The sequence below is a fragment of the Rhineura floridana genome, chromosome 2, assembly GCF_030035675.1.
Source record: "Rhineura floridana isolate rRhiFlo1 chromosome 2, rRhiFlo1.hap2, whole genome shotgun sequence".
Taxonomy (NCBI): domain Eukaryota; kingdom Metazoa; phylum Chordata; class Lepidosauria; order Squamata; family Rhineuridae; genus Rhineura; species Rhineura floridana.
In genome coordinates, this window is record NC_084481.1 from 47,363,610 (window position 1) to 47,391,074 (window position 27,465).

The following is a 27,465-nucleotide window of genomic DNA, read 5'->3' on the forward strand; positions in this document are numbered from 1 at the left end:
AGCAAATAATCCCTGCCATTTGCCATGGTTACAAATAATCCCTGAAGACACCAACAAGCTTTGACCCGAGGGGAAATTTCTATCCAGTCCAAAGGCGAATCTCTAGAGATGCTAGCCAGTTTTGACCGGAGTTCTAGACTGTGGCTGCATACACATCACACATTTAAAGTACACTCCCACCAAAATAATCCTGGAAACTGTAGTTTGTTATGGGCGCTGGGAATTGTAGCTCTGTGAGGGTTAAGCTACAGTTCTCAGGATTCGTGTGTGTGTGTGTGTGTTGTAAATAAATGGTGTGTATGCAGGCTGTGTCAATCTACCCTGGTGCGCCACCATCAGAGCACTAAGGCATAAATGTTCTACAAACTCAAAATCCTATCTACATATTTGTTTTGTACCACCTTACCTCTGATGGTATTGGGGCCAGCCTAAGACATTTTACAGCCTCAACAGGAAAAGCAAAGGGCACCCCTCATCCCAGTCAAGGTGCATAGTACCGCAAACCAGTCAAGTTATTTTGACATTCAAGGCAGAAAATCCCACTGCCTGCCCTGGGAGTAAAAATACAATGAAAATAAGAACTAACCATTTGTTGCCTTTCCATCACATCTCAAATCAGCTGCCTGAGGCTATGTCATGATGAAATTCCCACTGGGGCTTCAAGTAGCAAGATTTTTGTGTGTTTTAAGTAAGAGAGAGAGCAGGGGAGGGGAAGAGAAACTAACAGTCAATTTGTTTGGAAGTGTAAGCCACCCACTCCCATGACCAAAACTGCAAGAAGGGGCATAGCTCAGTGGCAGAGCATCCACTTTGTATGTTGCAGAAGGCCCCAGGTTCCATCCATGGCATCTCCAGAAAGGGCTGGGAATGTCCCCAGCCTGAAACCCTGAAGTGCTGCTACCAGACAGTGTAGACAGTACTGAGCTAGATGGGCCAATGGTGTGACTCAGCACGAGAGAGCTTCTTAAGCTCCTATGATCCTAGTTTACCTGACTGCATAACTTGTAAAAGGTTCACTGTGCCTAGTTTGTACCTCCAGTTTGGTTTTGTCAGATGCCTAGGAGGAAGGAGCTGACTGTGAGCGAATCCAGTGTCTGGATGGGGGTGGGAAAATGCCCTCCTGACTTCCACAGTCTGCTGTTGTAACCTGCCTATGCATTTATGGCAGTTTCATGAGGTATCAGCAAAATATATTTATCACCTTAGATACTAGAGTGTAGCCAAGCACGAGAAAAGTCCGTATAAAATGCAAGGCAAGCTCCTGAAACTCCTGGAGGATTGCAGGAGGAGACAAATCAAAGGGACTACGATCCCTAGAGAATGATGCAACAATCCTTGCAGAGTAAACTCACTAGGTGAATGGGAAGAAAAGAACTATAGCTCTCTTTTAACCCCTGAATGTTTCTTTAGATGTATAGAAATCACAGTTTTTATCATAAATCATTTTTTGTTTGAAAAGTAACACAAACAAACAAATAAATGGGCCATTCCCCCCATTGTTTGCTGTTTGGAAACAAACGAGATTTTCTGGTCTTAGCATCAGGGATATGTGACACATGATGATGGGAGGGAGTGTTGATTTTCCCCACCATCTACCTACCTACCCAACCCACATGGGATGGGGGAAACAGCAGTTTAGCCAATGCTAGAGCCATTCTGTGCCAAAATAACTATGACAGACTATCTTTAACTGTCACCTGAGATATCAAATGCTGCTACTTACATAGTGAGAACAATTAATATTGCCAAGCCAAGCCTCATTCCAAACTCGTGATGCCTGTGGAATCTGCTGTTGCTCAAGCTTGACAGTAAACCTGATTTCCAACTCACCTAGACTTCATAGATTCCCTCTTCCAGGATGCTCTACCTGTTCCCCATCCCCATGTCAGGCGGGGGATAGGTAACCATGGTTTGGGGAAAATGCCCTCATGAGCCAAACTGGAACTCATGTGGGGCCAAATTGGCCTGTGGGCCAGAGGTTCTCCACCCCTGTTATAAAATATCTTTGCTTTATTATTTATTTGTTTCATTTATATCCTGAGGTTTATGAGATGCAGAGCTTTATATTTTATTTATTTATTACATTTATATCCCATCTTTCCTCCAAGGAGCTCAAGGTGTTGTGCATGGTTCTCCCCTCCCCATTTTATCCTCACAACAATCCTGTGAGGTAGGTTAGGTTGAAAGACAGTGACTGGTCCAAGTGACTGTCATTGCCACCCAGTGAGCTTCATGGCTGAGTGGGGATTTGAACTCTGGTCTCCCAGGTCATAGCCTAACCACTACACCACACTGGCTCTCTGATGTAAGCATGACAAGCAGAATAATGAAGGGACAATTTTTTTGAGACCAGAGCAGTGCAGGTCCTGCTTCTGAGTGATTGCATTGCAGGCAAATCTAGTAATGTTTGAGATACAGAGACCCCCATGGGAGAAGCATATGGTGTGAAGCCAGCACAACCACTCCCCTGCCTTTATAGAGCTTTTTTTTTTTTTTTAAAGCCAGCACAGGCTCCAGATTGCCTACTCAGTCTTACCTCAACCCCTAATCTTCAGAATGTTAAGACATTTTTGTTCACAGTAACCTTGTGAGTACATAGCATGAAATGGAACCAGCAAGGGGCATTTTCAAGCAGTGTGAAATGGATATGAAAACAGCACTGGACATAAATTGGCTGGGGGGAAAAGACACAGATCCCTAATGCAATTATGAAATAGAGTATGTTTCACTGGTACACAGGTAACTGCCTCCTGCCCCTTGCTATAAGACTCTGCTGCTGCCAGCACTCTTTTCCATGGTCACGCAACGCCTACATTTTCCCAGGCGAAGAGGAGGAAATTTAATTTTGCTCCTCAAGTGCACCAAGTAATTAACCATTACCAACTGATGTATGTTACAGTGCTGGAGAGGGTACTGCAAAGAATGTGGGACAATTATCTCCTACTTGTAAAGCTCCTAAGAGCCTTCCCCAGCATTTCAAACATAAGCTATAAGTGAAACTGAAAAGAAGATAGTCCGAAAGCTCTGCATCAGGACATTTCAAGGACTGGCTGTATGCAAACATCAGAAAAAAAGATGACTTTATTTGAAAGCAACACCAACAGCACATCATCTAGCTATCCGATACACTGGGGTGCAATTATGCTACCTTAAAAAAAATCCAAGGGCAATACTACCTAATAAAATTGCTTTTAATGAATATTTATTGTGGTATACATTGGCTTCTATCTGTCTGTTTGTGGAGTTTCACATTTACCTTCTTTCTACATGGATATGGATAAGGCCACCATGTTTTGTATACTCTGTGGGAGGGATGGGCAACCAGTAGCCCTCCAGATATTGCTGAGACTCCAACTGCCATCAGCTTCAGCGGACATGGCCAATAGTCATGGATTATGGGAGTTGCAGTCTAACGACTTCTGGAAGGCCACAAGCTCCCCGTCTCTGCTTTTTGATCTTTCATTTAGGCTGTCAATTATTTGTCTGAGTTGAAGGGAGGTGAAAGAGGACTGCAGTAACAAAATGATTAGACAAGCTCTGAGCTATAGTGGGCTGGCCTCAGGATAGTATTTTGTTCCAGTCAGTATTAATTGGCTCATATAATGAAAAGCCCCACTTGGGCCCCAAATGTAAACTGCACTGTACATTTAATGCAGTATCATACCACTTTAAACAGTCATGGGTTTCCCCATAGAATCCTGAGACCTGTAGTTTCCTGAGACCCTCACAGAGCTACAATTCCCAGAGTGGTTTCACAATCAATCCCTCTTCCCATGGAACTCTGGGAATAGGGGCCTCCTAACAAATCTCAGCACACTTAACAAACTACAGTTCCTAGGATTCTTTTGGGGAAGCCATAACGGTTTAAAGTAGTATGATACTGCTTTAAATGAATAGTGCAGATGGGGCTTTGCTCAGTATCTGGGCAAGTGTTATTATGGGGGACAGCATCAGGACCAGGATTGGTTTCTCTCGCTCTCGTACCCATCCATCCTCAAAAACTTGGGAAAAAGATGGGAAGGAGAAGGGAAGGAGAAGAATTGTGTGGGTACCTTTCTTTTGATTAGTAATACTTTACATTGATTTAGTTTCCCGACAATCATTTTTTTCCATTGTATTATTATACCTGAGTTTTCTATTTCTGCTGGCCCCAACAGATGAGTCTGACAGCAATTATTGGTTCCCAAGAGTAGATCTTCACTGGTGAGCTAACAACCCTTCCCAACCATGCAGTAATCACCTTTGTACAAAAGGATAATAAGCTGGTATACTCATTGTCAGCCCGTCTCTTTTCAGGCTAGCTAGTGATTTGGATCATGTAGAATGAAGGCTGTCATGGGAGTAGAACTTGTAACGGGGGAAAATCTGTCATGGAAAATAAAGGAAGACTCTAAAAGTATTTTTTCTCTCTTCTCCCCTAGGAATAGAAATTCTAATGTTCCTGGAACCATTGAGAAACTGGCAGAAATTCACAAGATACCGTCGCTAGATACCTTTGAAAACCTCTAACAACCTATTTAGAAAGTTGAACATTATTGAGTAGATGCCAACTAGGTGAAAATCCCTGTTTTCCAATAGGAAAGCTACTTAGCAATCAATAATCCCAACCGTGGCTTTTTGGTAGGATGTCACAGAGTCTGTGTTCAGATGGTCAGTCTACTGTTTAATTGGCATGATGATGCACTACCCAAAATTAGGGGACTTCCCATAAGTTGTTGCTGAAGTAAACCTATTTATAGTGTCAGAGTATTTGAATGCTGAACTCCAGATGTCAAGCAGGTAGGGGGGAGAGAGAGAGAGAGAGAGAGAGAGAGAGAGAGAGAGAGAGTTCTAAATACAATTACTGCAACATGAGAAAGCAAGACAGCTACATCAGGAAACAAGACCAGTTAGGGACCTCTGGCTTCTTAGACACTTTAATTACAGCTCGGCATAAAATACTAATACCTTGCTAGAATGTCTGACACATCATTTGTCCCATCTCATGTCTGAGAAACACGTTAGGGCTTCTGAGTTCAGATGCTCACAATATTCATATTTTTTTTTGGCAGTGCCCCAAAGTAGTGATTAATTTGTACTTGTGATTTACACATGAGTTAGGACACTGCACACACATGGTGTTTTTTTAAAAAAATCTCTACTGCAGATTTCACTCCCAAAGAGGCAAACTGATGTTTAAGTTAGAAAGAGTTAGAAAGTTAGAAAAAGGCAAGCTCCCCTCTGATTTACAAATCACAGATGTAATGGTCTGGGTTCGCACTTCACAAGCTATGGCTTATCGGGACCTCATGGATGGCTCCCAGAGAGAAGCTCACAGCCACTATGTTCCCCCTCTATTTTTTTAATTCCCATTCTGCATTGAGTTAAGCCAAGATTTGGCTGAGTGTATCATCTGAAACCAGGCTTGTGATTAAGCTCTCTCCTTGCTAATCACAAAACAGGGGCATTCTCTGTGATAGTGCCCTGCTTATGTGGCTCCCTCCCAAGTGATGTTCAGTTTGCTTCAACAACAGAACAGTTTAAAAGAAAGCTGAAAATATTTTGTTTTTAAAAAATTGTCCAGGAATTTGGATCTTAATGGAAAATGATCTTTGGGAGTGGTACTATGGAATTTGACACTTCTGAATTCATTGTGTGTTATTGAAATTTTACAGTTCTAATAACTTTTTTTACTATTGTAGTTCTTTTATGTAGCTTGTGTTGTTTGCCACCCTGTACTTCTGACTGGAGGAAGTGTGGGATATAAAAATAGCATACAAAGAAGAAAAGCCTGGCTGCTGGATCAGGTCAAAGGCTCATCTAAGCCCCATCTGCACTATACATTTAAAGCAGCATCATACTACTTTAAACAGTAATGGCTTCCCCCAAAGAATCCTGGGAACTGTAGTTTGTTAAGGGTGCTAAGAGTTGTTAGGAGACCCCTATTTCCATCACAGAACCACAATTCCCAGAGTTCCCTAGGAAGAGGCATTGATTGTGAAACCACTCTGAGAATTTTAAGTCTGTGAGGGGAATAGGGGTATCCTAACAACTATCAGCACCCTTAAAAAACTACACTTCCCAATATTCTTTGGGGGAAAGCCATGACTTTTTAAAGTAGTAGATACTGCTTTAAATGTATAGTGCTGAGAAGGCCTTAGTCTAGCATTCTGTTCTCACAGTGGTAGCCAACCAGATGGGAAGTCCACAAATAGGATCTGAGCGTAATAGTACTCTCCCCACTTGGGCTGCTTTCACACATAGGGCTGATTGCGTTAGTTTAACGGATTAAAAAGATTGTGCTTCTGTCCCGATTTCTAAAATCCCTTTCACACTGCAGTACCTGTTAAGGAACAGCAGTTTTTTCAGCTGATATACCGGCATTTCACACAACGGTCTTTCACATGGCTTGTTTTTGTCCCTCACCCCATGCACACTGTTCCTCACTGTATAGGAGGTCTAAGATCTAGTCCTGTTGCCATGCAAGCCCTCTCCCTTTAGGATCTGACTTTTTAAATTGTTGTATCGACACAGGGGTATTGTGTGAAATGCTGCTGCTATCTGCACTGATGCCGGAATACAGGTACAACGTTCATCAGGCAACCCCCCCCCCCAAAAAAAACCCCAAGCAACTAAAGGGAAGGTTTGCACTGCATGCTGGAATGCCTGTCACATGAGCGGCTGCAGCTAGTGAAAAACTCCAGCAATCTTCTGGGTTCCAAGCCTTGCACAACTTTTCACTAGAATTCCGGATCTAGCTTTTATGTTGTTTGAAAGACCAAATGTACAAATTACCAGGTAAGAAATAGCCAGAATAATGGAATAAAGTGCAGTGTGAAAGCACCCTTGGTCTCCCCAGCAACGTTATTCAGAGGCATACCGCCTTACAGTGGAAGAACTATGCCATGTTACCGTGAACATAAGAACACAAGAAGAGCTCTGCCTGGACTGAAACAAAGGCCCATCTAGGCCTGCATTCTGTCCCCACAGTGGCCAACCAGATGTCCATGGGAAACTCACAGTATGGATGGTTTTTTCTCTCACATCTATACTGTGCTGTTTTTTTGCCACTATACAAGAATTCCCGCGGATATGATGCATATGGTTGAAAGCTAGTGAATAGCTCCTTCTTTGCTCTTAACAGATCTCCTCCTCCCTCAGAAGCATTAGCAGAAGATGACAGAAAGGGAGCAGAGGCATATGTTATCTTCCCACAAGAGCAAAGCATTGAAGTCCCTGATGACAAGAAATTTGCCTTTTCTTAACACTCAGGAAAAACAATAGTCATATTCCAAGGCCAGTGGTTTCAAGGGACTAGTCCCAAAACTTAGGATGCACCTGGTAAAAATGGAGAGTTGCCAGATACAGTTGAACATGAACATAAACCTCTCTATTTCCCCCAATAGCATATTAACACTTCATTTTCATTCGTTAGTGCAGAAATTTAAATAAAAGTAATCCTTCATACACTTTGCCCACCTGCTTACATGATATATCAAGGGCTAAAAAAACGGTGCAAAATTGGCAGACATGCACTTGTGTCAATTGTCCTTTGAAAAAAGCTTTTGCATCAAATCCCCAAATCGCAGAGGTTCAAAGTACAGTTTATAAACCCTGTAGGAACAGGAAACTGGAGGAGAGGGACACCCGGGAGGTGCATATTATCCTGTTGTAGGCTTCTCCTAGGCATATGGTTGGCCACTGTCGTGATGGGAAACAGGCCTCTGGACAGATTTTTAGCCTGATCTGACAGGGTTCTTTTTAAGTTCTTATATGTGTGCTCCTTTGGTTTAAGGTATTGCAACAGCTAAGGTCTTCTTAACAGGAATAATGGTTCTTGGATGCTTGACTTCTTTAACACTTTATATTTATTAACTGACAAATCTGGCTTACAACAAAACTAAGCTCTGTTTCTACAAACTGTGAGGATTAGGAAGAGAGAGAAAGGAGGGGAAATCTAGTTGCTTTCATTTCTCATAATATGCAGTAGGAGTTACATAAAAAGATATCCCTTTAGGTCTGTCCCTGTGTTACACCCAAACCATTCCCCTTAAAGAGACAACAAACAGTTTCAGCATATAGTCCATTTCAGATTATATGGTTTGCCAGCATGATGCAATGGCTACATTCATACCATACATTTATTCTGTTGTTATTCTATTATTATTATTATTTGATTTATATCCTGCCTTTCCTCCCAGCAGGAGCCCAGGGCGGCAAACAAAAGCACTAAAAACATTAAAACATCATAAAAACAAACTTTAAAAAACATTAAAACAAAACATCTTCAAAAATGTTACTTAAAAAAAAGCTATGAAAACATCTAAGATTAAAAACATTTTTAAAAAGAAAGTTTAAGAACATATTAAAAAGCAATTCCAACACAGATGCAGACTGGCATAGGTCTCAATTTAAAAGGCTTGTTGAAAGAGGAGTCTTCCATAGGCACTAAAAAGAACAGAGATGGCGCCTGTCTAATATTTAATGGGAAGGAATTCCACAGAGTAGTTGCTGCCACACTAAAGGTCCGTTTCCTATGTTGTGTGGAACGGACCTCCTGATAAGATGGTATCTGCAGGAGGCCCTCACCTGCAGAGCGCAGTGATCGACTAGGTATATAAGGGATAAGAAGGTCTTTCAGGTATCCTGGTCCCAAGCTGTATAGGGCTTTGTACACTAAAACCTTGAACTTGGCCCGGTACCTTAATTCTACCTTAATCAGTCATAATAATAATAATAATAATAAATTTAATTTCTTCGTCGCCTATCTGGCCGATGGCCACTCTAGGCGACTTACAAAATTGTTAAAATACAATTGATAAAATACAATAATACAATATAAAAACAATACATCTGCAGCAACAATATTAAAACTGGGCAGGAGGCATTACAATTATAACAATTAACCCTCCCCGGATACCCCGAAGGCCTGCTGAAAGAGCCAGGTCTTTAAGGCTTTCCGAAACACATTTAGGGAAGAGGCGTGCCGGAGATCTTGTGGGAGGGAGTTCCAAAGAGTGGGGGCCGCCACTGAGAATGCCCTCTCTCTAGTACCCGCCAATCTGGCTGTTTTTGTTGGCGGGATTGAGAGAAGGCCCTGTGTGGCCGATCTTGTTGGGCGGCATAATTGGTGGCATTGAAGGCGCTCCGTGAGATAAACTGGGCCAAAACCGTGTAGGGATTTAAAGGTCAATACCAACACCTTGAATTGGGCTCGGAAAACAACTGGTAGCCAGTGTAGGTCGAACAACACTGGTGTGATGTGATCTCGGCGGCGACTATTCGTAAGTAGTCGAGCCGCCGCATTTTGTATCAGTTGTAATTTCCGGACCGTTTTCAAGGGTAACCCCACGTAGAGCACATTACAGTAGTCCAAACGAGAGGTGACCAGGGCGTGTACCACTAGTGGGAGCTGGTGAACAGGAAGGTAGGGTTGCAGCCTTCGTATGAGGTGTAGTTGGTACCAGGCTGCCCGGCTCACTGCCGAAATCTGAGCCTCCATGGACAGCCTGGAATCAAGCACAACCCCAAGGCTGTGGACCTGGTCCTTTAGGGGTAGACTCACCCCATTGAACTTCAGGTCAATGTCGCCCAACCTTCTCTTGTCCCCCACAAGTAGTACCTCGGTCTTATCAGGGTTCAACTTCAGCTTGTTCCTTCCCATCCATCCACTCACGGATTCCAGGCACTTGGACAAGGTCTCCACAGCCAACTCTGGTGAAGATTTAAACGAGAGATAGAGCTGAGTGTCATCCGCATATTGATGACACTGCAGCCCAAATCTCCTGATGATTGCCCCCAGCGGCTTCATATAGATGTTAGATAGCATGGGAGAGAGGATAGAGCCCTGTGGCACACCACAATTGAGAGGCCAAGGGTCTGATACCTCCTCCCCCAATGCTACCTGTTGGTACCTGTCGGAGAGAAAGGAATGGAACCAATGTAATACAGTGCCTCCAATTCCCAATCCCTCCAGGCGAAGCAGAAGGATACTGTGGTCGACAGTATCAAAAGCCGCTGAGAGATCGAGGAGGACAAGAAAGGTGGATTCTCCCCTATCTAATGCCCTCCTCAAATCATCTACCAGAGCGACCAAGGCTGTTTCAGTTCCGTGACCAGTCCTGAAACCCGATTGGTATGGATCCAAATAATCCGTTTCATCCAAGTGTGCTGACAACTGGTTGGCCACCACTCGCTCAATGACCTTGCCCAGAAATGGTAGATTTGAAATTGGGCGGAAGTTATCGAATACTTGGGGATCCAAGGAGGGCTTCTTTAAGATGGGCTTTACAATTGCCTCCTTGAAGGCTGATGGCATCACACCCTCTTTCAAGGATGCGTTTACCACCGCTTTGATCCCCTCACCCAATTTCTCTCTGCAGCTCACAAGGAGCCACGAAGGGCAAGGATCAGTAAGACAAGTGGTTGGCTTCACAGATGAAAGCACCTTGTCCACTTCCTCAGAAGGGAGAAGCCGAAACCGATCCCAATTTACCGGCATGCAACTGGCCAACTCTGGTTCATCCACTGTGTCCACGGTGCACGGGATCGAGCTCCGTAAGTGTTCGATTTTATCGGTGAAGTGTTTTGCTAATAAGTCACAGGAGGCCTTTGACTGTTCCAAGGGTTCCTGAGCAACTGGACCGACCAGGCTTCGGACCACCTGGAACAGCCTCCTGGGACAACACTCCGCAGACGCAATAGAGGCAGCAAAGAAAGCCTTCTTTCCTACCTTTATTGCCACTTGGTAGGCAGCTACTGCTGCTCTAACCTGTGTCCGGACATCTTCGGAGCCGGATTTCTGCCACCGGCGCTCTAGTCGTCTCACCTCCTGTCTCAGACTACGCAACCGCGGTGTATACCATGGTGCTAGCTGAGTTCTATTCAGGGGGAGAGGACGTTTCGGAGCCACCCGGTCTAATGCCCTGGTGATCCCCACGTTCCACTCCTTCACCAGGTTTTCGACCGGGCGACCTTCAGCAGGTTCCAATTCCCCAAGCGCAGTCAGGAATCCATCCGGATCCATCAGGCATCTAGGGCGGACCATTTTAATAGGTCCTTCACCCCTGTGGAGGGGGCATGGCAACGAGAAGTCCATATTTACCAGGTAGTGGTCTGACCATGACACAGGAGTGGCAAGAATCACTCCCAACTTCAGACCACTTCTCTCCTCTCCCAGGACAAATACTAGGTCGAGAGCATGACCGGCTACATGGGTGGGCCCAGTATTACTTAGGTACAGTTCCCAGGAAGCCATGGTTTCCAGGAAATCCCGAGGGGCTCCTGTGAGAGCGGCCTCGGCATGCACGTTAAAGTCACCCAGAACTAACAGCTCTGGGGACAATGCCCGTACAGCCGAGACCACCTCCAGCACCTCGGCCAGGGAATCTGCCGTGCAGCGGGGTGGGCGGTACACCAGCAAGATCCCTAAACTGCCCTTCGGGCCCAACCTCCAGTACATACAATCAACATATTGAGTCCTATGGAGGGGAGGTCTGGCAAAAACCAAGGACTCTCGATAGATGACTGCCACACCCCCTCCCCGACTTCCCACCCTCGGCTGCTGTGCGTAACGGAAACCTGGCGGACACATGGCCTCAAGAATTGGAGCAGAGGCTTCGTCCAGCCAAGTTTCCGTAATACATGCCAGGTCTGCGCGCCCATCCAAGATCATATCATGGATGAGCGAGGTTTTCTGAGCCACAGACCTGGCATTACATAACAGCAGTCGAAGGTTGGTAGGAACCTTGCGTCCCCCAGTTTTCGTCTGGTTCTGAGCAGACCCGGAACATGGGATGGATATAATGCATCTGTCCCGTGTTCCCCTATTCCGGCATGGTCTGCTAGCAGCACCCTTCCAGCGCCTGCCGCCCAAACTTCCTATAACTTGGCCCCCCACCTCCCTCTCCGGCTTGCACATGCCTCAATCCCTATCTGCTTATCAGCAGGCCACCCACCCTCATAAAATTAGTCCGGAGACCCGCCTCCGTACCCTATAGCAGCAGTATTTACTAATTTAAATTAAAGTAATTAAACCAATTCAATTAATTAATTAAACTAAATTAAATTACATCAAATTAAATTAATTAACTAAAACAATACAATTCAGTCCAATTCACATTCATACACATTCACACACTCATACAACTATACATCCATACATACACCAATTTAAAACAGGAACCGGGTTGTGATAGCCATTCATCTCAACCAGATCAACCCACCAACGCAGTCCCGCACTCTGTGTGCGTAGGAGCAGGCTCCAAGATCTCTCCTAAACAGTCAGATGGCAATGGTGACAAAAGACATAGGCCACCAACAGGAAGCAGCAACCGCAGCGGCGATGATGGAAAAACATAAACACAGCCGCAAAAACGCCAGGAGCAGCAAGGAAACAAAGCCACCACCGCCACGGGGCACAGGCTGCAATGCAGGGTGAAGCTCCTAGCAGGGGCAGCAACAAGGGCCTGATCTGCCGCGGCGACAGAAACAGAAGCGGGCGGACCACCCAGCAATGACCAGTTGCAATCCCGGCAAGTGGCAGACGTTGCCCGGCCGCAGCAACGACCAACAACCAGCAACCAACAAACCAGCAGCAGCAGCAACACGGGAACACAGCAGGTACAGGGATAACGCAGCAGCAACAGGCGACGACAGATGACGACGACACCAAGCGACAGCGACAACGGGCAGGCAGGACCCCCACAGCCAGCGGGACAGGCGACAGCAGCAGAAGCAGCCCAGACGACTCTAACCGGCGACAGCAAGCAGGCAGGACCCACATACGCCGCGGTGGCAGCAGCAGCAGCAGCAGGAAGCCCAAGCCAAGCAAAAACGAGGCAAGAGCAGGAGCGAGACCAACCCAGCAAGGCCCAGCAACGGGCCAGTCATGGCTTCTAGAAAAGAATCCTGGGCTGGGAAGTGTAGTTTTGTGAAGGGTGCTGAGAGGTTGTTAGGAGATCCCTATTCTCCTCAAAGACCTACAATTTCCAGAGTAGTTTAACAGTCAGACCCTCTTAACAGAGAACTCTGACACAGTTGTAGCTCTGTGAGGGAAATAGGGGTCTGCCAGCAACTCTCAGCACCCTTCACAAAACTACACTTCCCAGTCCAGGATTCTTTGTTAGAAGCCATGACTGTTCAAAGAGAAATAATAGCAGAATAAATGTATGGTTTGAATGTGGTCAAAGCAATCTGTTTGAGCTTCTTCTTCATAAAAAAGAAAAAAATATTCAAATTCATCCTGCAGAATTACAAATGACTATCTCAATCCTTGTCTTAAAAGTTGACAAGACAAAAAAACCCCACAAAATTTATGTCGATTCTTTTAAAAAAAATCTTTTGTGCATCTTAACAAACAAGTGTCACTCAAAGACACACTGAAGCACGGCTGCCTCTTTCCAGCATGAAAATAGTGCTGATCCTTTGGCTCCCCCTTTTTTTTCATAGGGAACTCATGGCAGAAAATGAGACAACAAATAATGAGGAATAGTATCTTTTGAGGGTCGGTAAAAATAACAGCTCATATTAGGGTTGCCAGACCTCTGTTTTTCAGCCTGAGACTCTGGTGTTTTTTTTTCCCATTAATTTTTATTCAAATTTTTAAAGACAAAAAACAAAACAAAACAAAAATTATTAAACAATAAAATAAAATGTTGACTTCCGATTTATCGCAGATCAGCTATAAGTCTACAATATATAACAATCCTGTCTCCTAAATTATGTTATAAAATCACTCCTCCAGTAGCTATCTTAACTAATCATCAAATCTCATAAACATTACTTTATTCTTCCCACAAAAAGTCAAAGAGAGATTTCAATTCCTTGAAAGATATATCTTTCAATTTTTCTCCAGATAAACATGTCGACCAATCCATCTCATTCAAATCCACTAGGTCCAATAATTTCAATAGCCATTTTTCCATTATCAATATTAATTCCATCTTCCATCTTCAATAATCCTGTTAAGTCCAATAATTTCAGTAACCATTCTTCCATTATCGATAATCCTATTAAGTCCAATAATTTCAATAGCCATTCTTCCATTATCAGTATCCCATAATAATCTTGTTATCATAGCCATAGTCCAAATAAACATATAGATTAATCCATCTCGTCAAACCAGTTTGATCCAATGATTTCAATAGCCATTCTTCCAATATCAATATTGAGTCCATCTTCCATCTGCAATAGTCTTGTTCAGTCCAGTATTTTCAGTATCCATTCTTCCATTATCAGTATCCCATATTAATCTTGCTGTCATAGCCATAGTCATATAGTAAGAGTCTGATGGGAATCTCCCTCATCACAAATCTATTCTTGCCATCAATTCTGAATATGTTGCTGAGATATTGTAGTAAAGTCACATCTCTACTCTTCTTTTTTACAAAATGCACTGGCTCATCTCTTAAGAATTTTTCCATTGTCCCATATCTGTAGCCAATTCCATAGATTTTTTCTATGTCAAACTCCATCACATCATTCCAGTCCAAAAAATTATTCAAGACATTAATAACTTTATCTCTATTATCTTCATTAATTTCTTCAGAGACGTTAAGTTCCAAGCAGTAAGCTTTGTTTCTTGTATCCATAGACTCCAGATCTTTTTCCAATTCTACATTTGTTCCAGTCTCCAGAGCCTCTCTCAAAGAATCCACTATTTCTTTAAACTCCTGCGTCATTTTGCTAAATTCATTTTTCATCTTCTGTCTACCCTGTCTCAGGGTTTGTTTCGTTATCTCAATCTCATCCATTATTTTCTGAAACATGATTTCTTCCATGGTCTCAGCCCCTTTCCTGATTGCCATTCTTAGAACCACAAAAACAAAAATTATTTCAGTCACAATTGGGTTAATATTCCAGGCTCGATGAAGTCACAATGTAGACAGTACAGCCTGCCTTATCTCTTATGTTCAGGAATACAAAACAAATTTAGTTCCCAGCTTCAAAAGAGTTAGTGGCGTCGTGAACAAGTAGATTCGTCAAAATGAAATAGACCAAAAAGAAAATAATCCCAAACATATAATGCTCCAAAGTTCATAAATCAAATTTATTTATTTTTTTCCCCCTCCTCGAAATAGAAATCCCTCTTCCATTTATATCTTTAAAATGCACTTCCAGGCCAGCTTTTTGCAATAAAAACTAAGATAGGCTTTTTCAATTTCTTTCCTCCTTAGTTTCGTGAATAAAGGAGAAAATTTTTTTAACTCACCCAGAAGATCCTTATAGCTGATTCATTGACAAATCTCTTTTTGCAGTAACGATTTAAACCAAATGAAAAAAAAAATATAGAAAGAAGTGTGCTTGCTTGTTTAAGTCCGTTCTTCTTTAAAGAAAAGATAAACGTGTCGTTTATTCAGCTAGAGCGTGATGGACGTCCTCCGGCATTGCTGGCTGAGCCTTCTCTCATAAATTAATGAGATCCAGTCCTCCCAAACAAAAACAGGCTTTTATGGTTAATCTCTATTTTTCTCCCTTCCCGAGAGAAAATCTTCATCAGTCAAAAAGAATGTTCTGACTGATTTACGCTGAAAAAACTTCTTCTGAGACGAGAGCTCGTCTCGAAAAGCAAGCACAAGCGAAGTCACCCTTCCCGGAAGTCGAGACTCTGGTTTTTTTGGGTCCCCTTCGGCTCTCCAGCTGACTCATCTTAATCTCCGAACATTCAGCTTTCATTTTAAAAAAAAGTTTCTAGGTGGTCTGGTTCCAGAGATACACCAAAACATCAGCTGCCCCCCCCTACAACTTCTTGGTTGCTCTAAGTTCTGCTCGAATCCCTGCCCTTTCAAGTTTTTAGCCAAAAAGAAATCGGGGTTGTGACTGACAAGGAATGATAAGGCCAAAAATTTAGAGTCAAATTGAATTGTCTGCCTTCAAGTAGATTCTGATTTATGGTGACCCTATGAACAATGTTTTCATGGTAAGAGGTATTCAGAGGCTGAGAGGCAGTGACTGGCCCAAGGCTCAGAAACATGCTTTTTCTTGCTTTTCTGAACATCTCACAGATTGAATAAGTAAGCTTTCAGTCTTTTTCTCTCCTGTATGTAGGAGTCAGACAGGTTTAAATTTTGAAGAGGGCAGTGTTTTGCAAACTTCCCAATTAAAGCTTTAACCCTCTTTTCTCTTCTCCCAGGCATTTCAACAGCATTTGAATAACATGTGTTTTTAACTTGCTTATCTGTTTCTATGGGTTTTAATTGTTTAATTTTGTATACTTGTTTTTAATGTTTTTAATTGTTGTAAACTGCCCAGAGAGCTTTGGCTATGGGGCAGTATATAAATGCAATAAATAATACTAATACTAATAATACTAATACTAATCATCATCATCATCATCTAGTACTTGATTTTCCAGAGTAAACATACCCAGAGTAAACCCCATTGAATTCAATAGGACTTCCATTTGAGTAGACATGGTTAGGATTGTGCTGTAAATTGATGGGACCTTTGAGTGAACATAGGAAAGAATTGTGTTTGTGTTGTATATCTTTCTCTCCCCCTCCAATCCTATTTTTAAAGCAATTAGGCAGGGCTTACTTAGGTATCACTGCTTTTATTATGTTGGAAACTTATACTGATTTTATTTTTTTAATGTTCTGCAGTGATCAACTGGGTTTGACAATAAACTATTATATGGGGTGTATGTATTTTTTCATCTCCAGTGTGTGTGTATATATGGGAATCTTTCCAACAACCTGTGAGGTAGGGTTGCAGTCTGGAAACCAAGGCAGCTCACAATAAGAAATAAATCCCTTTAAAATCCAATAACCATAAAACAAGTATAAACAGTTGCAAAACAGCTTAAAGTGGCATGATTCTGAATTTTGGATTGTGTGAATGAAGTTGCTTATCACTTGACTTTGCAGTTCTGTCCCTGTTTGAGTAAGCCCCGCTGAATACACTGGGACTTGCTTCTGAATAAATAAACGTAGGATTGCACTATAAATATCTTTACAGGTTGCTTAAATAATAAATATATTTGATAGTCATGCTTATACAAATATTTCTTCATTTATCATATTTTTGGTTTTTGGTTAGGAATCCTGATTGGTTGTGAGATGCTGAGTTTTCTGCCTTACTCATCCTGTGGTTGGTATGGTATTGCATTTAAGAAATCATCACTTGTGTTTTGTTCTTCTTTTTCTATTTGCATTTCATTTACTTTTATCCTCACTCCCTTTCATCCATAGAAGCAACAATAGTGGTTCCATGCGCTCCGCTCAACCTTCTTAAGCCCACTGATGATTCACCTTGTTGTTTGTTTCTTGTCCTATAGTGGTAAAAGAGAATTCACATACTGGGCAGCATGGCTGCAATTGGTGTTGTTCCTAAGCTACTGCCTATGAAGGAAGACCAAATCATTTGTGCTTTCTCTCTGTCAGTTATATTCACTGGAATTGGGTTGGCTCAAAAAGTGAGTTTATAGCAGAGCTTGGAAGATTACTTTTAAAAAGTAATAAATTACAGTTACATGGCCCCAAAAAGTAGTAATTACCATTACAATTACAATTGCTCTGAAAGTAACTGATTACTTTACTTTTCCTCCAAAGTAATCACTACAATTACATTCAGTTACTTAAAAAAATGCCTACAAGGTGCTGGCCTTGGCTGCTGCACATCTAAGTAGCCTAAAACAACATTAAAAATAAACACACACATACAGAGGTAGTAGAATAATTATTTTTATTCATAAGATACCAATGGTGGTCTCTCCGCTGGTAAGGGTGGTGGGGAGGGAGGCTGAAGCCACTACTCAGATCTTTGCACGTCAAACCAAGTGCACCCCCCCACTCAGCCAGCAAGCAAAATCTCTCTCACTTAACAACCTCCCAGACCCTGCCCTGCCACCAACTAAGGGACACTCACCTAAGCAAACGGTTTCCCTTGAAATGCAAAAAGTTAAAATACTGCAAATGCAGCATGGTAGCCAGAGATGGTGGTGGAGGCCACTTTGTGTGCCAAGTGCAAACACACACACACACATGTTGTCATCTTTCACCTCCATAGTTCTTTATCTCTATTCTGCTGCTGCCTCCTTCTTCTCCTTTATCCATGTGCTTGACCTCTGGATCCTTTTTCCCTCCACTCCATTCTTCACCACCACTATCCGTTTTTTAAAATAATTGTTTTCTCCGCTCCACCCCGTCTCACTCTCCGCCTCCTCCCTCGTCACCTCCTACCCATCCACAGAGCATGAGGAAACAGCGACACTACACAGAAGCCCAGTTTGAGGCACATGATTTTCATCCACAAATCAGAGGAGCAGAAGACTTCCCCTGCCCCCCCTCTAAGTAATGCCCAAAAGTAATTCTGGAAACGTTACAATTACTCCACAAAAGTAGTAAAAGTACTCCTAGTTCTATTACAATCAAAATGTAAAGGAATTACCCACTCGTTACTCAAAAAAGTAATGAATTACAAGTAATTCGTTACTTGTAACTAGTTACTTCCAAGCTCTGGTTTATAGCAGCCCACAGGGGAGACAGAAAAGTGTAGAGAATCTTCTTCTCATTACTCAGACCTCTTTCTGAAGGGTCAAATCTGTAAAGAAATTTGGATGTTAAAAGGTAGGGGCAGGGCATTCCAGGCAGGGGGTTGCCAACCCTACTTGGATATGAATATCTTTGCAGAGGATCTCTTGTCAAGCTTTACCAACAACACAATCTAAACCATATCTACTGAGAAGTAAGTCATATTGAGTTCTATGGGGTTTAATCCTTAAGTGTGTTTAGAATTGCAGCTCTTCAGGGGCATCCATCTTTATTCCTGAGTGCTCCCATCTAACATCTCCACAACACTAGGCTCCTTTCTTCCTACAATGGCCTTCTGGTGACTAGCCTGGCCTGGACTGAGGGCACTTGAACCCTTTTTGCCAGAAGCTAATTGGTTAGATTAAATGTTATCTACCCAGGGTCCATCTTGTAGCTAAGATTTCTATCTTAATTTCCAATCAGATAAATGTTTTTGTATGAATTATATGTGCCAAGCAACTGTGGTTGATGCTTAATGTATCATACTTAATGCCATCACTTGGAGCCGCCCCATGATGTCATTTGGACCCGCCCCATGATGTCACTTGGACCCACACTGTGACATCACTTGGACCTGCCCCAGGACATCACTTGGACCCACCCCCAAAACATCAGGGTTTGGGATGCTTCTGACCTGGCAACCCTAGCTCATATTAAAAATGGCTTTAATGGTCCCAATAAATTGTTACTTAGAGCTAAGTAGGGGTGTCACCCAGTTAAATAAATCTCAGTTGAATAATCATAAGATTTTAGTTAATCAGTTGACTGATTGAACTGATTAGACATTTAAACATATAATTTGGATCCATCTGCACACAACTAACACAACAGTTCTGAAGTAGAAAGCATACTTTATTTGCACATGCATACATATTTTGCAGCAGACATCAACTTAGAAGAGGTATGGCAAATGCTTCCTACAGAGCTTGCCATCAGCAATTCTGAAAAGTGGTAGTATTTACATAGATAGATAGATAGATAGATAGATAGATAGATAGATAGATAGATAGATAGATAGATAGATAGATAGATAGATAGATAGATAGATAGATAGATAGATAGATAGTATCAAAATCTATATAGACAGTATCCAAGTCTCAGTGAAAACAAAGGCACCATATTTCACTGCACTGGAATGATTGAAGGCCTATACACTGTAATGTCTCACATTAAGTCATTTCAGAAAAACAGCAAAGGAGTTCAAAGTGTCAAAGATGAATTCCTCCCCAGTAACATGAACTGAGAAATCTATAAAATAATGCATCTGTGATCCTGAAATTATAGCATCAATGAAGGCCTCTGCATCAGAGTCAGAACTACAGGATGCAAATGTCCCTTCTCAATTTGGAATTCTGGAGGAATTAAATAGTTGAGAATTGCTATATAAACTTTGCTGATCTGCATCTCTTGGACTACAGTGTAGATTGGAATTTAGCTTTCCATCAGATTTAGCACTTCCGTGAATGTTATAATGCATTTCACAGCAGGACATATCAAAACACCGTATCAAAATATTGCAGATTAATGTAGAAATGAAGAATGTACAAATTGTCATGGACCGGAGATATACAGATTCATCCATCCTTTCTCCCAGGGTGGGCAAGTTAATCTACAAATGGGAACCTGCTCTGTATATGGTAGATTACGGCCCTTCTGAGTTTGAGCAAAAAATCTTAAACAAACCAGGAGAAGAATAAGTGTATATGTTTCACTTGCAATAATTAAGGAACAATCAGCAGCTGAAGAAAGAACACTAGGAGATTATTCCTAGCACATAATGAGGTGGCTAGGAGCAATGGAACAAAAAACGAATAAGTTTATTGTTCTGGGCAAGACATCATCAAAGAGCAGACTACAAAATCTATCCAATAAAAAAAATCATTTGTTAATTGTACTACAGTCCTCAAGCTTAATCCAGAGTGTAATAGTACTGAAGATCAATACTGTTGTGGAGAGAATGGCCCTGTGTTTATACATTTTCAAAGGTTAAGTTGGCATTTTAAAGCCAGTTAGCCCAGCATGAATCTAGGAGACATTAAAACAGGGCAATGTTTTTCATTGTACTGTTAGACAGCTGTAGATAAGTTCTGTTTCATTTCTTTAAAACAGTACTCATTTCCTAATTAACGAAACAAAGCTATGTAATTCAGACAGATAAATTTGTCCTCTTATGTACCCAAAAGAAGCTTTACTTTAAAAGCAACAATTACATACAATTGTCTGTTTTTGTTTTTAAAAAATGATGCCTACAATAATGGCATTTCTGCAGAGAAACATGCGTATGTGATTAGTGTGATTACAATACAACAATAACCCATCACTGCTATTATAAAACCGTAAACTATTATTCAGTACACTATAAAATTCAAAACCTAATTGAAAATGCTAGTTTAGCATAATTCCCACAAGCCATCATTCTTTAATATTGTGAAATGAATGAGGTTTTCGTGGAGCTATTAATTGATACTGACAAGCAATAACCACTGGAATGAAAGTCCAATTATGAGAGGCAATTAATCACTTTTACTGTCATCTATGTGTCAAACAAAATTCAATAAAGTTCTAAACACTAAAAAAGAAATTTATGCCTCTTGTGGCTGAATGTGATTCAAGCAAATCAGATAGCCTTTTGCTGGGGGGAATTACACTGGTTAAAACATGTTATTTTTGCACAAGTAATAGGACATTTGACTTCCTGTTGTATTTCCCCAGATTAAATTTTCATCTGATTTAGACTTGCCATAATAAGGGTTTGTTCTGAAGCAGCTGGTGTTGTCATGCCATAATTAACAACAAGCATGGTTTATGGCAGATAAATCATTAAAAAAAATAATCTACATGATCTAACTCAATCATTTCTCTGTATTAAGATTCTAATTGTAATTATAACATTCTAGTGATGTTCATAACTTAGTTTTAAGTCCATGGTGGACATCTCCTGTTAGAATATGGCTGTTAGAAGCTGCTTGAAAGGAGAATTTTCAGTTCTATAGCAGCTCCCTGTATATCGAACTATCAGAACTGTAGCTTGGAACACTTTCCTTGCTGTGAAAGTTTTTCATTTATTTATTTTTATTATTACATTTATATCCCACCTTTCCTCTAAGAAGCTCAAAGTGGTGTACAAACATGGTTCTCGCTCTCTCCATTTTATCCTCAGAACAACCATGCAAGTTAGGTTAGGCTGCAAGACAGTGACTGGCCCAAGGTCACCCAGTGAGCTTCATGGCCAAGCGGAAATCTGAATCCTGGTCTCCTAGGTCTCAGAACAACACTCTAGCCACTACATCACAATGGCTCTGGTAGGCTCCGTACTGATCCCACCCCTACAGCCTGGTCATTGGCTCTTCTGCACAGAGCTATAAGAGACTTCCTGTTTGGGCTTGGAACTTTCAATAAAAATCAAGCATGTTCTTCTTGGCTCTGGCGTGTTTCTGTGCATTTGTTTCTTGGCTTTCTCTCCCTCCTCAGTCCCTTGGCTCTTATAATAGCCTTCCGGTTAACCTTGACAAGGGTCAAGCACCAAACCAAGAGACACTTCTGTGAAGCCATTAAAGGAGAAACTCTTCCATAGCACAACACAGGCAACTGTGCAGTAGGTCATAAATAGAGATATGGTGTGTGACATTAGGTATGTGAGGCCATCAATTGCCCATGCTCTTCCAGGCTCTTCTGCATAAAGATGACTTCCTAATTGCTGACCAGTCAGTGCATATATTAATATAAAACATAAATCAGGTATCAATGCTACCATATTTTTTCACCTGCCTTGGGTCCATTTTTCTTGGTAAGGGGTACGATATATGTTACTAAAAGTAAATAATTAAGTAAAATTGCCACTCAAATATGAGGCTTGTATAAGACTTCCACTTCATGCATTATTTTTTTTTAAAATGACCAAATCTATTCAGTTTGCTGTTGGCTGTTTCCAGCCAGAATAATAGTGAAGTTAAAATATATGAAAATATTCATTTCTTGTACTTTGGCCTTCAGAGGAGAAGAAAGGCACATCAAACAGATTTCAAAATAACACTGTCTCATCCAAGAGACTGCACACAGTGTCCGGAAATCACACCAAGCGGAGAACTACCCATTATACTGGCAAACATATATTGGTCACTTAACATGAATGTGGAGGCAGGGGAAATATTTGTTGCAGAAAATTGTTGGGTGGGGAGGGGAGAGATACTGAATTCTTCCTGCAATGCCTGACTTCTCTTGAATGTGCCCCTCACAGCTTTGCCCTCCTGCAACCAGGTACTGAACTAGGGATGGGTGAGTTTGTCAATTTTGGATTCTCTCAGTTTTTCATTTAAATTCATTTCTTTACATTTCCATATCATCAGCATTTTAGTGCATTTTTTCCTAATATACATATTGTAGTGCACAGTTCTGCTAATATACACATTTTTGTATGCTATTTTCACTAATATGTGCATCTTTATGGACACTCATCTACTCTCTGAATTTTTGTTAATGTTATTTGGCTGGAGGACTGCATTGCAAAAGTGTGAATTTTGAAGGACGGCTGTGTTTCAGTTTTTGCATTGTTTCAGAATGTGCAAATTAAGTAGATTTGCCTTCAAACAGAATCAAATTTAAATGGATTGTGAATGGAATCAAAATTCTCCCCCATCCCTCTTTCGAGCCCAGTTTGAAGGGAGGAGTTAAAATGGCATGGGACTTTCCCTCTGATCCTCCTCTGTGTAGTGAAATGTGTCTTTAAGTTAGATGCACAGCAAAGAAAGTGTTAACTTTCTCTGGAGGGTATTACACACCCTAGGGGGAGATAGACTGATTTAGTTACTGGAGTTAGTCGGTCAGTGTTGTGTGTGCTAGGTGAGGCCTAGCACAGAACAAGCTCAGATGTTTTACTGTTTAAGAATTAATAAATAAAGAAGCTCTATTTTATCCTCAGTCTCATCCTGATCAATATAGCATGGTGTCAGAGGGTAAGAAATCCTCATAGTGACTCCAGAATAGCAGAGCTCCTGTGACAACTGGAAAAAAAGGGAAAGCTGGCAAAGTTTTTCCCACCAGAGGCCTTTGATTTCACTAGGCCTGCAGCATGGCCAGATTGGAAGTATAGGTTTTCCAGATACTGCATTGCTACAAAACTGAATGAGGAGAAGGAAGAAATTCAGGTATGCTCCTTATGCCATGGGCCAGCAAGAAGAGTAGATATTTAAATCATTTGAGTTTGCTGATGCAGAGGACCAGGATGACTGTCTCCTAGCCTTGGGGTAATTTGATGAATATTTTGTGCCAAAGAAAAATCTCATTCATGAGAGGGCATGCTTTCACCAGAGACATCAGAAACCAGGGGAATCTGCAGAGGCCTACATAAAATGGCTGCATGAAAAAGCTGATGAATGTGCTTTTGGGGACACCAGGAGTGAAATGCTCAGAAACCCATTGGTAATGGGAATTTTGGATAAAGACCTGTCCCAGAAGCTGCAGATGGAATCCAGTCTCACTTTGGAGAAGGCTATGGAGATAAGAAACTCAGAGCTTATAAAAGGCCAGGTCCAAGACTAGGGTGCTTTAAAAGGGCTGCAAGAAATAGTCAAGAACCTCCTGCACAAATGGAAACCCCAAACTCCAAAATACCAGAAACAAATATACAGCCAAACATCTAATGCTCAAATAAAAGCCCCTAGATGCACAAGATGTGTGAAGGCGCATACACAAACAGCAGACTGTCCTGCAAAGGCTGCAGAATGCCACAAATGTAAGAAGATAGGTCATTTTGCCACTGTGTGCCACAATAGAATGATGAATGAAACTGTGGAGTAGCAGAAAAGTCAAGAACAATTTTTTCTGGGTCCAGTCACACGGGTGGAAAATTCCACAAATCCTTGGAAAGTATCACTGCAAATCAGTGCTCTCGATAAAGTTAAAATAGACACTGGTGCAGATGTCAGCATAATTTCTGAGTCTGTTTACAAGTCTTTTTCTAACATGACTAGTCTCCAGCAAACAACAGCACTTTTAACTGGTCCTGGAGGACAGAATCTAAATTGCATGGGATACTTCATAGCAAGAACCTGCTATAGAGACAATGACTATGACTTTAAGGTCTATGTGATCTGTGCAAAGACTAATAACCTCCTAAGCCGAGATCTTGCAACTATGATGGGGTTAGTGCAACATTTAAATGAGTTTTCCACAGAAATTCCCAACACAGTTGGAACTTTGAAGACACCACCAGTACAGATAAGGCTCAAAGAAGGGGCTGTACCTTATGCTATTCACACTGCCACAACGATAAGAGTTCCACTGCTACCCAAAATAAAGGCAGAACTGGATAGAATGGTTCGCTATGGAGTCATAGAATCTATCACAAAACCTACTGACTGATGTGCGCCAATGGTTCCAGTACCAAAAAAGGATGGAACAGTATGCATACATGTGGATCTAAAACAACTAAATGAAGCTGTCAAGTGGGAAGGTACGTTCTTCCTACTATGGATGATATCCTGCCACAGGTAGCTGGTGCCTGTGTATTTTCATTGCTTGATGCTGTAGTGTATTCTGGCAGATCCACCTAGCTGCTGACACTGCTAAATTGACTACATTTATCACTCTGTTTGGGAGATGCTTCTTCAAGATATTGCCATTTGGAATTTCAAGTGCATCTGAGCTATTTCAGAGAGAAATGTCAGAGCTGTTACAACACCTGGAAGACGTTTCAGTGTTCATGGATGATGTGTTGGTTTATGGTGCCATTAAGACTCAACACCAGCAAATGTATCTTACGCCAGAAAGACCTTACATATCTTGGACACTGCATAAATGAGCATGGTGTGAGTCCAGATCCTAAGAAAGTAGAAGCCATTTCCGCAATCAAACCTCCAGACTCCATCACAGGACTGAAAAGATTTTGGGGCATGGTACATTATTTAGGACGCTTCTTGCCAAATTGGGCAGAGAAATACACCCATTAAATACAGTTTTGAAAGCAGACTGCACATGGTGCTGGGGTCCAAGCCAAGAAAAGGCCTTCTCAATGAAAAACTCAACTGAGGCTCCAGTACTTGCTTACTATGAAGTTAACCGGCAGACTGTAGTGAGAACTGATGCTAGCAGTTATGGCCTGGGAGGAGTACTAATCCAAAATAATGATGGAGAGTTGAAACCAGTGGCCTATTGCTCAAGAACACTAACAGAAGCTGAGACCCAATATGTTCAGATAGAAAAGGAATGTCTAGCTGCTGTTTGGGTTGTGAAAAATTCTCAAAATATCTCTATGGGCTAGAATAATTTACACTCTATACAGACCATAAACCCTTGGTACCACTGATAAATTGCAAAGACCTGGATCGAGTACCAATTCAATGTCAGCAACTTCTTTTATGCATGATGAGGTACAATCCTCAAGCAGAATACAGACAAGGCAAGACTCTTGTTGTAGCAGACACACTGTCAAGAAATCCACTGGAAACTCCAGACCCTGAAACAACCCAGTTAGCTGAGGAAATCAAAGTCTATGTAAATCTTCCACAAGCTTCTAAACCAATATCTACCATACTCCTTCAACACATTCAAGCAGCTACCAGCACTGACCCAGACCTTTCAATGGTGCTGAAATTTGTCATAACTGGTTGACCATTGTACATGTCTGAAATGACAACTAACCTCAAACCTTTCTTTGCAGAAAAGGGAAGCCTTACAGAGTTGGAAGGAACAGTCCTATTTGGTGATAGAATTGTCATTCCTACTACAATGTGACGGGAAATGTTGGGAAAACTCCATGAAGGTCATCAAGGAATCACTAAGTGCAGAGAACGTGCAAGGATAGCTGTTTGGTGGCCACAAATAGGGCAAGACCTCAAGGCAATAATAGCAAATTGTGAGTTTTGCCAGACAAATAAACCTTCACAATGGAACCACTCATTACCACTCCATTGCCAGATAGACCATGGAAGAGAGTGGGAGCAGACATCCGTGAGTTACGAGGACAAAAGTACTTAGTCACAATAGACTATTTCTCCACATACATAGAGATTGCATACCTGCGTGATTCAGCTAGCTCTACTGTTGTCGTCTGAAGAATATCTTTGCCAGATGGAGATGCCCAAATGAACTAGTAACAGATAATGGACCGCAATTTGCAGGAAAAGAATTTACTTTGTTCGCAAAGAAATAATTATTTTGTCAAAGAAATAATTACTTTTGTTCCCATTACCCACAAGCCAATGGGGAAGTAGTACAAACAGCAAAGCGAAACTTTTGTCAGTAAGATCCCTTCCTAGCACTGCTAAGGTACAGAGCAATACCTACCAACACAACAAAGTGCAGTCCTGCATAACTGATAATGGGAAGACAAGTAAGAACAGCAATTCCAACCTTAGAAGCAAATTTGTATCCTAAATGGCCTGATTTTGGAAAAGTCTGTGTCACAGACAACATGGCTAAAAGAAACTACAAATATTACTACGACAGACATTATGGAGTGAAGACACTTCCAAAATTACAACCTGGTTCACAAGTAAGACTGAAACTGGATGACCAGAAAGGATGGTCTGAACCAGCAATAGTCCAGAGCCAAAGCCAAACTCCAAGATCTTATGTTGTCACTACACTACCAACAATGGAACATTCCAAAGGAACAGGAAACATCTACAGTTGGTTCCCAAACCACAACCACTTTCACAACAAAGTGAGAATTCAGAGGCTGAAATACCAGAAGAGCAGAATTTATTGCCAGAACAATCTCAAAAGACTGAGAACAAAGAACGAACAAATTCCTGTGAGCAAGCATCACCTGCCAAAGACAGTCTATCTCTTGAGAGTCCGAAGAGAGTGACATCCAGAGGAAGAGTAATTCGAAAACCAGAATGTTATAGAGACTAAATGTTATTCCACACAATGTTTGATGATAGCAAAAACAAAAACAAAATAAGTTAGAACTCAAAGAAAGGGAAATGTAGTGAAATGTGTATCTAAGTTAGAT

At 41.6% G+C, this 27,465-nt stretch overlaps 1 protein-coding gene across 6 annotated transcripts in view; it reads right to left on the reverse strand.

Moving 5' to 3' along the window:
* Nucleotides 1-27,465, reverse strand: part of B3GALT1 (beta-1,3-galactosyltransferase 1) — a 534,157-nt gene that overhangs the window by 270,595 nt on the left and 236,097 nt on the right. The window lies entirely within an intron of this gene.